Genomic DNA, 12639 nt, shown 5'->3' with positions numbered 1-12639 from the left:
CCTCTCATAATAATTTGACCCACACTGCCCCCACATAGCAATTTGCCCCCACACTGCCCCATCTAGTAATTTGCCCCCACTCATAGTTATTTGTCCCCACATAGTAATTTGCTCCCACATAATAATTTTCCCCCACATAGTATTCCCTCCCATAGCAATTTCCCCCACACTGCCCCCACATAGAAATTTGCCCCCACACTGCCCCCACATAGCAATTTGCCCCCACACTGCCCCATCTAGTAATTTGCCCCATACAGCCCCCACATTCCCCCCCCTGTACTCGATTTATCTTCCCTAATATGTCCTCCTGTGTGTGTGTCCCCCCCCAAAGTAGGCACATGAAATACATTTTAAAAAAATGAACAAAAAATGAAAAGATAAATACTCACCTATGTCCAGGGCCAGGCGCTTGCTCGCAAAGGAAGGCGGGATGAGTCAGGCGCGTCACAGTGCTGCGTCCCGGCACAGGCGCGCGATGACGTCATCACGCATGCCTGCGCCGGGATTTCACTACCGCATAGGCCTCAGGCCTACAAGGCCTGAAGCCTATGGCGGTGATCGGCGACGGGACAGGGAGCTATGTGCTCCCGTGCCCCGCCGCAGTATGTGGGCGTTCAGGTCAGCGTTGGGCCCCCCAACGTCCCTATTGTAATCCGCCACTGCTTACATGACATTGGATTTTTTTCTGACATCCCTAACAACTAACTTCTGACACAACATCTGTGGTTGCTGCCGCTTGGAAGACACTCATGGTAATGAACCAGATTGTGTAAAATTGCAGAAGAAGGCAGTCTAGGAGAGCCTAGCATGATGATGACCGCACTTAGAGATCCTGGCCAACCTCCTTCTGCATATGAATCAGATCCCCTCTCAGAGGTATAAATAGAACAGGCTGGGCCCCACAGCAAAAATGGTCCTGCTCCGCAAACCTTCTCCTATGGCAAATCACACTTGCCAAAAACTCTCCAATCACTCAGTAGTTATGCCTTCGTAGTGCCCCCACACAGTATTTATGCCCCCTTAGTCCATCCTCGCAATAGTGCTCCCCCCTTAATGCCTCCACACAGTAGTACTCCCCCTAATAAAAGTGAAGGCCCTAAGGTGGTGTAAATAAAAATTAAAATCAGTAATACTCACTGTCTTCCAATAACCGGAGCACATCCCACTCTCCCAAGCAGGTAGGATGCAGTGAGGTAATGGTCCCTCCTGGAATGAGTAGACTAGTACAGGCTGGGGATGATCCTCTGCCCTTGTGCTCTTCTACTATGTCCAGCAGGCAATGTCACTGCATCACACCTGCTTGAGAGAGCACAGCCAGGGAATGGAGCTTGGGCGGTAATGGATGACAGACATCCTTTATGGTCTGGGTACACACATAGTAGTCATTATTACAGTGTGTGTGTACTGGCAGTAGGGGGAGCCACTTTCATAACCACCAAAAGGAGGACATTACACCTGTGGGTGATAATATCACAGTGGGTGATAATACAACATACAAAAAGGAAACCATAGGGTACCTACACACCAGTGGCATAGCTAGAAATGACTGGGTCCCACAACAAATTTTTGACGCCCCCCCCCCCAACAACTTCTTTGCACCCACCTTCTTCAAGATCACTCTCAAAGACCAGGCCCAGAAGCCAATTCTACACATATGTACTGTATGTCATGTCGCTGTACATAACAATGACATGACAATAAAATCTTTTCTGAGTTCAGGCCCCAAAGCAGCCACTTCCCCTGCTTCCCTTATAGCTACGGCCCTGCTGCACACGTAGCGGAATACGTGCGTGTTTTCCACATTCATTCCCATATAGTAGCAGAAACGTGTATAAGAATTTGACCTGCTGCATGGATTTAGGAATCCACAACAAGTCAATTATGATTTCACCCTTTTCTACAGAAGGGTAAGAAGGGTAAGGGTACAGCAAAATCGCATCAACACTGCATCAAAAACTTATGTTAGATTGCAGTTTTGGGTGCAAAACCCACAGAAACTCACACGGAAATTAGTGTGGCTCTTCCACACATTCACCCGACCCCCATGTGAAGGTACCCATAATATATGTAACAGTGTCAGTCACATTATACTAGAAATCTACAACATAAATCATTGCTTTACTCACTGAACTCGGCTCTTACTTCGATATTTAGAGATTGCTATTAGACATTACAGGGAGGAGGTATAAGAGGAGAGGAATACAACTCCCAGCATGTCCAGCCTGTTATTATATTATATCAGACGACATTACATGGAAAAGGTAGAGAGGAGAGATATATAATTCCCAGCATCTCTAAGCTAATATTATGTGATATCAGAGGACATTACAGAAGAAGGTATAAGAGGAGAGAACTACAACTACTAGTGTTGGGCGAGCATGCTCGGCCGAACACCACTTTGACTCTAGCATCGCGATGCTCGGCACATCGCGATATTCGGCGGAACACTGCGTGTGCTCGAGCGCGATGCTCGAGTCTCCTCCCTGCTACGCAGCCAATAAACATGTGAGGCAGTTCTGGCATATTAAAAGAGACAGGGGGCACACCAAATAATCCAGGGAGTGCAAAGGGTGGCAAAAGAGCATGTAACAGATAACCTGACCCAAGAGAGAGTCAAAAGAGCCACCCCACAAATGCACATCCGACAATGAATCAATGTTAAAATTGCATATAAAGTTTATTAGACACACCAACAGACACACATTATAAATTGTATACAATAAAGACAAAGTGCGGTATGCAATAGAATATGTGTAACCGACACACACAGGTCCACTGAGTTGCCACAAATAGGCACATGCGCTATAAACCAGCATATAAAGGAATCCAATAAATAACATAAAGCAAATGTCAGGTAAGGTAAGACCAATAAGAATAATGACGGACCATGATAAGGTCAAATATCACAAGCCAAACCTACATAAGCCGCTGGTACAGTGGACCTGGAAACATGAGAAACGACCCAACGCGTATCGCCGGAGCAATCCGGCTTCCTCAGGGGTAAAGAGCTGTATGTTGGGGTGTCACATAATATAGGGTAATGAATAGAGTATAATTAGATTCACCTGTGCAGCAGAGATGAAGTGGGGGGTGTGTGGAGGCATGTCAAACAGTACACATCCGGAAACCGGAAGTGTGTAAGTCACATGATCTGCAGGCGGAACGCATATGCCTTCCACCTGTAAAATCACAGCCACACAGCACACATAAACATGGGGAAAAGGGGACAATGAAGTTGAACACAATCTAACATGGTGGGTAACTGTATATACACAAATCATGTTAGATAATGATGCAGCAGCAGAGATACCAGCAGAGCTGGTCGGCACATAGAGGAGAAAATCGCAAAACCGGAAGTGTGTGAACACATGACCGGAAGTGGAGTGCCGCAGTGGAACGCATGGTGCGCTCCACAGGAGATAGTGGAACGCACAGTGCGCTCACCATACAGGTGGGAGAGCCAGGGGCTGCCCAGCATACTGGGAGGGATGGAGAGGGGCATGTTAGGCAATTTAGCAATGTTCTGAACAAAATGAAGCTATTATACATGCACTAGGGGCAGTCTGTAATGCGTATGCAGAGGTACCCACAATGCAGCACACACAACTCTGCATAGACATGGATATAAATGTACATGTAGAAGTATAAGCATAAGCATCAGGGGCAAAGCATTGAGCAATGAATATAGAATTCGCAACATGTATACACTCCATAAAGTAATCATGGATAAATAAATATATATACTAATATCCTTACTAATAATATCAATAAAAATTCCTACAAGACAAATAATTGATAATGAACAATGATGTTATATAAAGGTAAGGACCCTGTTCTGTAATCAAGGGCCAAGTGTCGGACCTAAAAGGAATAATAGTGAGGTGGTGAATAGCATATATATCGTGGGAAAGACCACGGGTGTGGAAGTGAAAAGCATGGTGGATATAGATGTGCTCAAACGTGTGTGAGGGAAAAGAGAATGAAAGTTGAAGCGAGTGAAGAAGACCTGTAAGGAATAAATTGATTAATAGGTACATGGAAAAATTAATGAATTAATAATAGAAAAATAACAAAAAACTAAAAGAACAAGCAAAAATGGCAGTTCAAGATTTAATCTAATCCGCAGCCCATAGCTTAAGCCCCTGTATAAACATAAACTAACCAGTGCCAGATGGATGCTGATGTATAGTACATGCCAACTGGTGCAAACAATCCCCAAAACGCACAATACAAACATGTATGTGCGTGAATCAAAAAATCTCCTAATTGGCTCCCAGTGTGGGTGCCCTGACACCAAAGAGCAATTTTCCCAATGTGGTGCAAACCCTGCCACTTCTGGGGTAACATGGTGCCATGAAGCCCCCGGGTGGAGGAGTACATGGCCCCCCACCCACCAGGTACGTGAAACCCCGAATTCAGGTATTATAAAAACCAGTGAACGCAAGTTCTTCATTTAATCCATGTGGGGCCACTGTGTCCAGATCGAAGATCCATTTGGACTCCAAACGTAGCAATTGGGAAGTAGCCGACCCTCCCCTCAGATTCATGCGCACCAAATCAAGGCCCGCAATCCTAAGTCCAGAGGTTATACACTGGTGACAGTCCAGAAAATGCGCAGGCGACTGAAGTGAGCGGTTTCTTGGCTTGAATCCGGTCACGACGGGCCAAGGATATATTTGATAGATGCTGTTGAATACGTTTCCGTACCTCCTGACCAGTCTGGCCCACATATATTTTTCCACATTCACAGATTAGTGCGTAGATCACGTTCCTTGTACGGCAGTTGATGTACTGACCCAAAGGTATCCCGGCTGGATGTCTACAGGTAGAGAAGGAGTCAGAGCAAATCATGTATTGGCAGATGTTACAATTCCCGCACGGGTATGTCCCACGCATTCTGACCCCCCTCCCAAGCCCCTGTGTAGGCCTCTGGAAGTGACTACGCACCAATTTGTCCCGTAGATTTGGGGCTCTGCGTGCGATAATCTTCGGACTCGGGTTGACATGACCGCTCAGCTTGGGGTCCGCCAGTAGAAGGTGCCAATGCGCATTTAATATTGTGTATAGATCCTGCCATTGGTTGTTATATCTGGTAATAAGATGTACTTGGGTACTCCGAGGTTTAGATTTTGGTTTTAACAATTCAAGGCAGTCAGCCGCCTTTGCCATTTCAAATGCCCCAGATATTACCTTCTTAGGATAGCCACGTGCTCGAAATCTGGTCGTCAAATCACCGGAGGCCTCACTGAATTCAGGAGTGGTGGTACAGTTGCGACGTAGTCTCAGAAATTGTCCCTTAGGGATCCCTTTTCGCAGATGGGCCGGGTGAAAGCTGTCAAAATGTAACAAGCTGTTTGTTGCCGTTTCCTTACGGTACAGTGACGTACGAATGCCCTGGTCGTCCAAATTCAATCGCAGATCCAGAAAGTCAGCGGTGGTATCTGAAATCCTATAAGTGAGTGAGATATTAAACGGATTGGTATTCAGCATCCTGACAAATTCAGTGCACTGACAAAATTCAGCATCCTGACAAATTCAGTGCACTGTTCCACAAAATCAAAAGATCGTCAATGTAACGATACCATGCAATGACGTGTTCGCCAAACATACCGGTGGGGTACACGTGTGTCTCCTCCCACCAACCTAAGAATAGGTTGGCGTAGGAGGGCGCACAACGTGCCCCCATCGCGGTCCCCGACACCTGTCTGTAGAAGACACGGTCAAACACAAAATAGTTATGGTGGAGGACAAACTCCAGAAGGCTCACCAAGAATGTGTGATGTGCCGGATCTCCAAAAGATGATTTTTGAAGGAAGTATTGAGTAGCTTGTATACCATCGCTATGCGAGATGTTCGAATAAAGGGACTCAACATCACATGTAAGTATCAGTGTGCCCGGGTAAGTCGAATCTCTTGTAAATATTGGACCAACTGCATGGAGTCTCTGAGATGTGATTGAAGACCTAATACAAAAGGCTGTAGAAAGAAGTCAAGGTAAATGCAAGCCTGTTCACATAACCCCCCTATCCCCGCCACAATTGGACGTCCTGGAGGTACAGCCAAGTCCTTGTGTACCTTGGGGAGCATGTAAAAGGTGGGGACAGTGGGGCATTTAACCTCGAAAAACTCCTTTTCTTTTTTAGTAATGATGTTAAATTGCCATGCAGAGGTGAGAAGTCTATCCAATTTCTTCATGAAGGTTGCGGTTGGATCTGTGGGCAATGGAGTATAAAAATGGCAATTACTCAATTGTCTTCTAGCCTCTGCTATGTATAGCCCGGTCTCCCACAATACCACATTACCTCCTTTGTCAGCCTCCTTGATGACGAACGCCGCATTACTCTGTAGGTTCCTGATGGCCACTGATTCTGCCTTGGACAAGTTTTTGTTGTGGATTTTGTTCACTTGTAATTTCCTAATTTCCGCCATCATGACCTGAAGGAACAATTGGATGTTAGGAAAAAGATTGAGTGTGGGAGTGATGATGGATGGTTTTCTTGGCGTGAATTGACGCCTGCCTGTCTCACACTCACTTTCCTTCAATAGATCCATCAGATCCATAAAAACACCCCTTTCGTCCTCAGGTAACTGTTGTACCAAAGATGGTTGAGCATATAATGCTCTAAAACAGAGCTGTCTGCAGAATAGATAAATATCCTTTATAAATTCAAATTTATTCAACCTATTCATGGGGGAGAAAGAAAGACCTCTTACCAGCACCGATCTTTCCATTTGTGTGAGTCGATGTGTTGAGAGGTTGATGATCCTTAAGGCGTCCTCATCAGTTGGGGGGGTCTGAGTGGAACCGCCCATTAATGTTGGGGTCGTCGTTTGCGGGTGGCAGGATGCTGGTTGCTGCCTCTCTGCTGTGCGAATGTCCTCTTTCTGGGATTTACGTAATCCTCGCCTGGTCCGCCTTCGTCGATTGTTTCGGATAAAAAAACGTCACTGGTATTGCTGTTGAAATCAATGGAACTAGATGCCACATGGTCACTGCGATTATTGGGGGTGTTGACATTCATGCGGCCCAGACCCAAATTACGTGGGTTGCCAGCATGTTTCCATTTAAATGCCTGTTTGCATTCAAAGTCTGAGTTATCCCTCTGAAATGTATTTTTCTTTCCAATCATAATTTCCTTCTCATAGCTCTCCAGGTTGACCTGTAACTTGGCCTTAAATGCTGAGACTTTGTCCTCGTCCATTTTGGACAGGCTGTCTTCTAAATTCCTGATTTTGCTTTTAACATCACTCAATAAGGCCTTATCATGGTCGATGAGCATACCCATCAAAATCTTGGAGCATTGTAATCTTTGAGGCAGTACTGGCACTCACTGTAATGCCGTAGCCATGTTGGTTACTGGCATTACAGTGATTGGTTGGCCGGAACGCGTCATCGGTTGCTGTATAGCACCTGATGACACATGGTTCGGCTCAGTCTTAGTCAGGGCGAGCTGCAGCAGAAGGGACAGATAGTGTAGGGACAGGAATAGTTTTTTTTTTTTAGGCAGGGTTTAGTGTTGAAAGGTCTTAGAGACCCAAAAGTCCTTTTAAGGACTATTGTTTTATCTGACTGCAATATATATTATTAGCGCAACCTGCGCTAAATTGCATGCAATTGTTTGGCCGCTGCTGACAGTGACACAACCTCTGCTACATCTGTTGTATAACGTTTGTGCATCCTAAATATCCGTGACATTCAGTGTAATTTGTTCGCCGCTGGTGACAGTGACATTAACTGCGCTACATCTCCTGTATAACGTTTGCGCATCCTAAATATCTGTGACATTCAGTGTAATTTATTTGTGCATACACTTACAAAACCTCTCATTACTGTACGTGTGACATACTTGCAAGCATATATACCATTTAATATGCTCAAGGTGAGCAGCAAGGGACAGGGAAGTGGCCGTGCTGCTGATGGTGCGTGTAGCCATGGGCGCGGTGAAACTGTGCCTGCTGCCAGAGCACAAGAAACGCACTCATCCACGATACCTAGCTTCATGTCCCAGTTTGCATGGCGGCGCTGGACACCACTCTCAAAGTCCCACCAGAGTGACCAGGTGGTCGGTTGGATTGCAGCAGATAATACTTCCAGTCGGTTAAGCACCTCCCTGTCTTCCACAAAGTCCAGTCTCAGTAGTTAAGAGTCTGGTCAACAGAATCCTCACCCTGATCCTCCTTCCTCCCACCATGGAGAGTCTTTGCAAACAAGTAATCCCACACTTTGATATTCGGAGGAGCTCTTTTCATTGCCATTCCATGATTTGGGCCTCTCGCCAAGCCCGCTTGAAGAGGGACATGAGGAGATCTTGTGCACTGATTCCCAAACTCTTGAGCATCCACAGTTAGAAGAAGATGACGGTGGGGAACGGCAATTAGTGTTTCACAAGGTGGAGGATGATGATAAGACATATTTGCCAATAAGTCAACGGCAATTAGTGTCTCAAGAGGTTGATGATGATGATGATGAGACACAGTTGGCAATAAGTGAGGTTCTTGTTAGGTCAACAAGTCAGGAGGATGACCAGAGTGAGGAAGTGGAAGATGAGGTGCTGAAATCACTGATCCAACCTGGGAAGGTGGCAAGCCGAGTGAGGACAGCAATACAGAGAGGGAGGGATCCGCAGCACCGCAACAGGCTGGAAGAGGCAGTGGGGTGGCAAAAGGGAGAAAGCGGGCCACACCAAACAGGACCGCAACTGTTCCTCGGAGCACCCCTTTGCAGCAATCTCCCTTGCCAAGGGGTAGGTGTTCCGCAGCCTGGCGCTTTTTTGAGGAAAGTGCGGACGATAAAAGAATTGTCATTTACAACCAGTGCCATACCAAAATGAGCAGGGGCGTGAGCAATAGCAACCTCACCACCACCAGCATGATCCTCCATATGGCATCAAAACACCCTAATAGGTGGGCCAAACGCCTAGGTCCTCAATCAGTGTCTGAGGGTCACACCACTGCCTCCTCTTCCCCTTTGTTACGTACTGGCAATTCCCCTGTCCAAGACACAGGCTCGGATGTCTCCCGCCCTGCACCTGGATCTTCGCAAGCACCATCAGCTAGCACATCCACTTCTGTGTCCCAGCGCAGCGTACAGATGTCCATACCCCAGGCCTTAGAACGAAAGCGCAAATACCCAGCCACACACCCACAGTCCATAGCACTAAATGCGCACCTTTCCAAATTGCTGGCCCTGGAAATGTTGCCATTTAGGCTTGTGGACACTGAGGCTTTCTGCAGCCTGATGGCGGCCAGAGGATTGCAGCTGAACATAAAGGCACTTTAAATACACTGTATTTCCATGCACCCCTTCCACCACAAAAAAGGGTAGATGGTTCAATTTTCCTTTTCTCGTCCTCCTCCTCCATCATATCAACATGCTTATTAGGCTGCCCTCTCTCCTAATGTTTTAGAGGGTCAGCTCAGCAGCAGACTCTTACCCCTAATTGTTTTAGAGGGTCACCATAATGTTTTAGATGGTCAGATCAGTAGCAGGCCCTCTCCCCTAATGATTTAGATGGTCAGATCAGCAGCAGGCACTTGCCTCTAATGTTTTAGAGGGTCAGCTCAGCAGCAGACCCTCACCTCTAATGTTTTAGATGGTCAGATCAGCAGCAGGTCCTCGCCCCTAATGTTTTAGAGTGTCAGCTCAGCAGCAGACCCTCACCCCTAATGTTTCAGATGGTCAGATCAGCAGCAGGCCCTTGCTCCTTATGTTTTTAAGGGTCACCAGCACGCCATCAATCATAATTTTTCAAGGGTGTGTATGATGCCCTCCTTTATGTGTAATAAAGCGTGTATTGGAGTGTCGGTTCCTTGTAATTTTTGGAAGCCCTTTCCCTTAGTGCATAGGCTTTATGAGTGTAGGAGTCCCACTACCTGAACAATTGTACCACAATGTGAACGAGGCTCTCCTTTATGTGATATACAGGTTGTATCGGAGTGCCTCTTCCTTGTAATTTTTGGCAGCACTTGCACTTTTCATACAAATAAATGTACAGGAAAGAATGTTTCCTAACATTTTTTTCTCTAAAATTAATTTTATCTTCGGTTTTGTGCGTATTATTATCAGTCTGTAAAAGTGGTGTACTACTCTGACAACATCGTTCCCAGCAGCGACCTGGGAGTCCAAGAAGCATCCAGACATCCTCCCCATGCTGTTCCCGAACCATTTCAGTGGTGTTTCCATCAATTTCTGACCTTTTCCTGTGAACCAGACACCCTCCCCTCTTTAGAGCAGGGGGTGCCTGGTTTAATGCTCGGGTTCTCCCATTGACTTCTATTGTGCTCTAGTGATCTGTAGAGCACCCGAGCATCCCAAAGTGTTCTACTCGAGCACCAGAGCACCAGAGAACTTTGGTGCTCGATCAACACTAACAACTACCAATATGTCCAAACTATTGTGACATCAGAAGAGATTACTGGAGAAGGAGGAGGTGGAAGAGGAGGAAACTACAACTCCCAGCATGTCCAGGCTGTTATTAATATCAGAGGACATTACAGGAGGAGGAACCAAAGGGGAGACAACTACAGCTCCTAACATTTCCCTGGTTCTTACATTGAATTCATACTTCTTCAGTTTATTCTCCTCCATACAAAGCTCAGTCCCCTCATTTTACAGGATTTCATTGCAGGCCCTTCATGCTTCACCTCTCCACTGCTGAGTTCCACCTATCCTCTACTGATCACATGAAGTTATGTCCACATGTCTTTTAGTTATGTTATCTGTTATCAGCCATTAGCAGAGCACTCTCACTAAGGGCGAGGCGGGCATAGCTGGACAGTGGTGAAAAACTGGGACTGTCTCGCTGGATTAGGGATGGTTGGGACCTATGGTATGGGGTGATTAGGGATGCCACAGCAGATGGTTATTATGCACAGTGGTGACACAGTAGTGGGTGAATATGCCTAATGTCATCGTTGTAGGTGAATATATGCAAAAGTGATGCCAGAATACTTTGTGAATATGCACAGTGAAGTCACAGTACAGGATAATGCACAGGGATGTCACAAAATAGCATAATGTACACAGAAATAACAGCATAGAAATAATTCACACAAGAATTATGTAGTGATGTCACAGTTTCAAGAATTATACTAGGAACAACAAACGAGCGACTGCTGCCGTCCAGGGGTGCTCTGCAGGGGAGACCCTATCACCTTGTATCAGAAGCTGTCCTGGATTCTGTCTGGCTTCACTATGTGCCAGGGACTGGGAATAAGGATGGATCAATGCTGAAAGAGACTGTACTGACTGAAATCTGAAGACATGCTCTCCCTGGCTGAGAGAAAAGAATCCCTCTCTCTTCCAGAAGCTCAATAAACACCTTGAATCTTCCCACACAACCTGCTTGATAACTGCACTCACTGCTTATTTGACTTTTTCTGGCAGCAGGAGGACTCCTCCCCAGCAGAGACCCTCACTTCTCACCGCTCCCTCTGTCTGAAGAAGGTCTCTCCAGTTGTGGCTGATTCACAGGAGCTGCTATCTACACCATAAACCATCTCAGGGAGCAGACTGTGCCGATTAGTCTCATTATCCTCTCGCAACCCTGTGAACTTTCCTGCCTCACCTTCATGAGCTTCCAACAGCATTTATCCTTGCCACTGCTGGCCAAGCAGGCACTATCCACTAGGAAAGTAAAGGCAGTGATATGTTCTCACTGCTAAGGAGAGGAAGGAGCATCTACATTCTTTCCTCTCTGCTGTGCACCTTAGCCCTCTCCACCCCCTTCTTTTTTGGAAAGACTATGATTTTCACAGTGAGTCTGGAGAGAGGTGGGAAGCTGTTATAGAAAAAATATACACTTTTTTTTGTTTTGTTTTTTTACTAGCAGATGGTGCAAAACCTCTGCAGGGCGCCGCCTTAGGCACTGGACTCCAACGTCTAGTGGCACATATGGTTTCACCTGTTGTCCTATACTTATAATTGTCAGAATACAACTACTCATCTCTAGTGTTGAGCGAACCCTATCTGTAAAGTTCGGGTACGTGCCACTTTGCGAGTTCAGGTACCCGAACACGAACACGAACTTTGACGGAAAAGTTCGGGTTTGAGTTCGGTGTTCGGGCATTTAATAAAGCTTTTGAAAGGCAGCAGTGCAGCCAATCAACAAGCTTTTAAGCTGTGGGCACTTAGAAGCCATCACAGCCATGCCTAGTATTGGCATGGCTGTGATTCGCTGGTGCATCATGTGACCCAGGCTCTATAAAAGCTGGATCACGTGTAGCACCGCCCATCAGCTCTGAGTAGTGCAGGGACAGGAAGCAGGCAGCTGAACTGAGGGACAGTGTTAGGAATCTGACTATTTGTTTTGTGGGTGACCTATAATGATTTTTTGTGGGTGCAATACACCAGCTTTGCACCCCTGACACAGAAATATAATAATAAATCTGGTTGTTAATTCTATGGGTGACCTATAGTGATTTTTTTGTGGGTGCAATGCACCATTTTTGTACCCTGACACAAAAATATAATAGTTAATCTGTCTGTTAGATGGGTGACATATACCAATTTTTGGTGTGAGATACACGTGCACTTTATACATGACAGGGAAATTAATATAGTTAATCTGACTGTTAGTTCTGTGGGTGACATATTCCCATTTCTGGTGTGAGGTACACCTGCACTGCATACGTGACAGG

Source organism: Bufo bufo, chromosome 2, assembly GCF_905171765.1.
Source record: "Bufo bufo chromosome 2, aBufBuf1.1, whole genome shotgun sequence".
Classification (NCBI taxonomy): domain Eukaryota; kingdom Metazoa; phylum Chordata; class Amphibia; order Anura; family Bufonidae; genus Bufo; species Bufo bufo.
The sequence above is the reverse complement of the archived record's forward strand: the minus strand, read 5'-3'. Positions refer to the sequence as shown.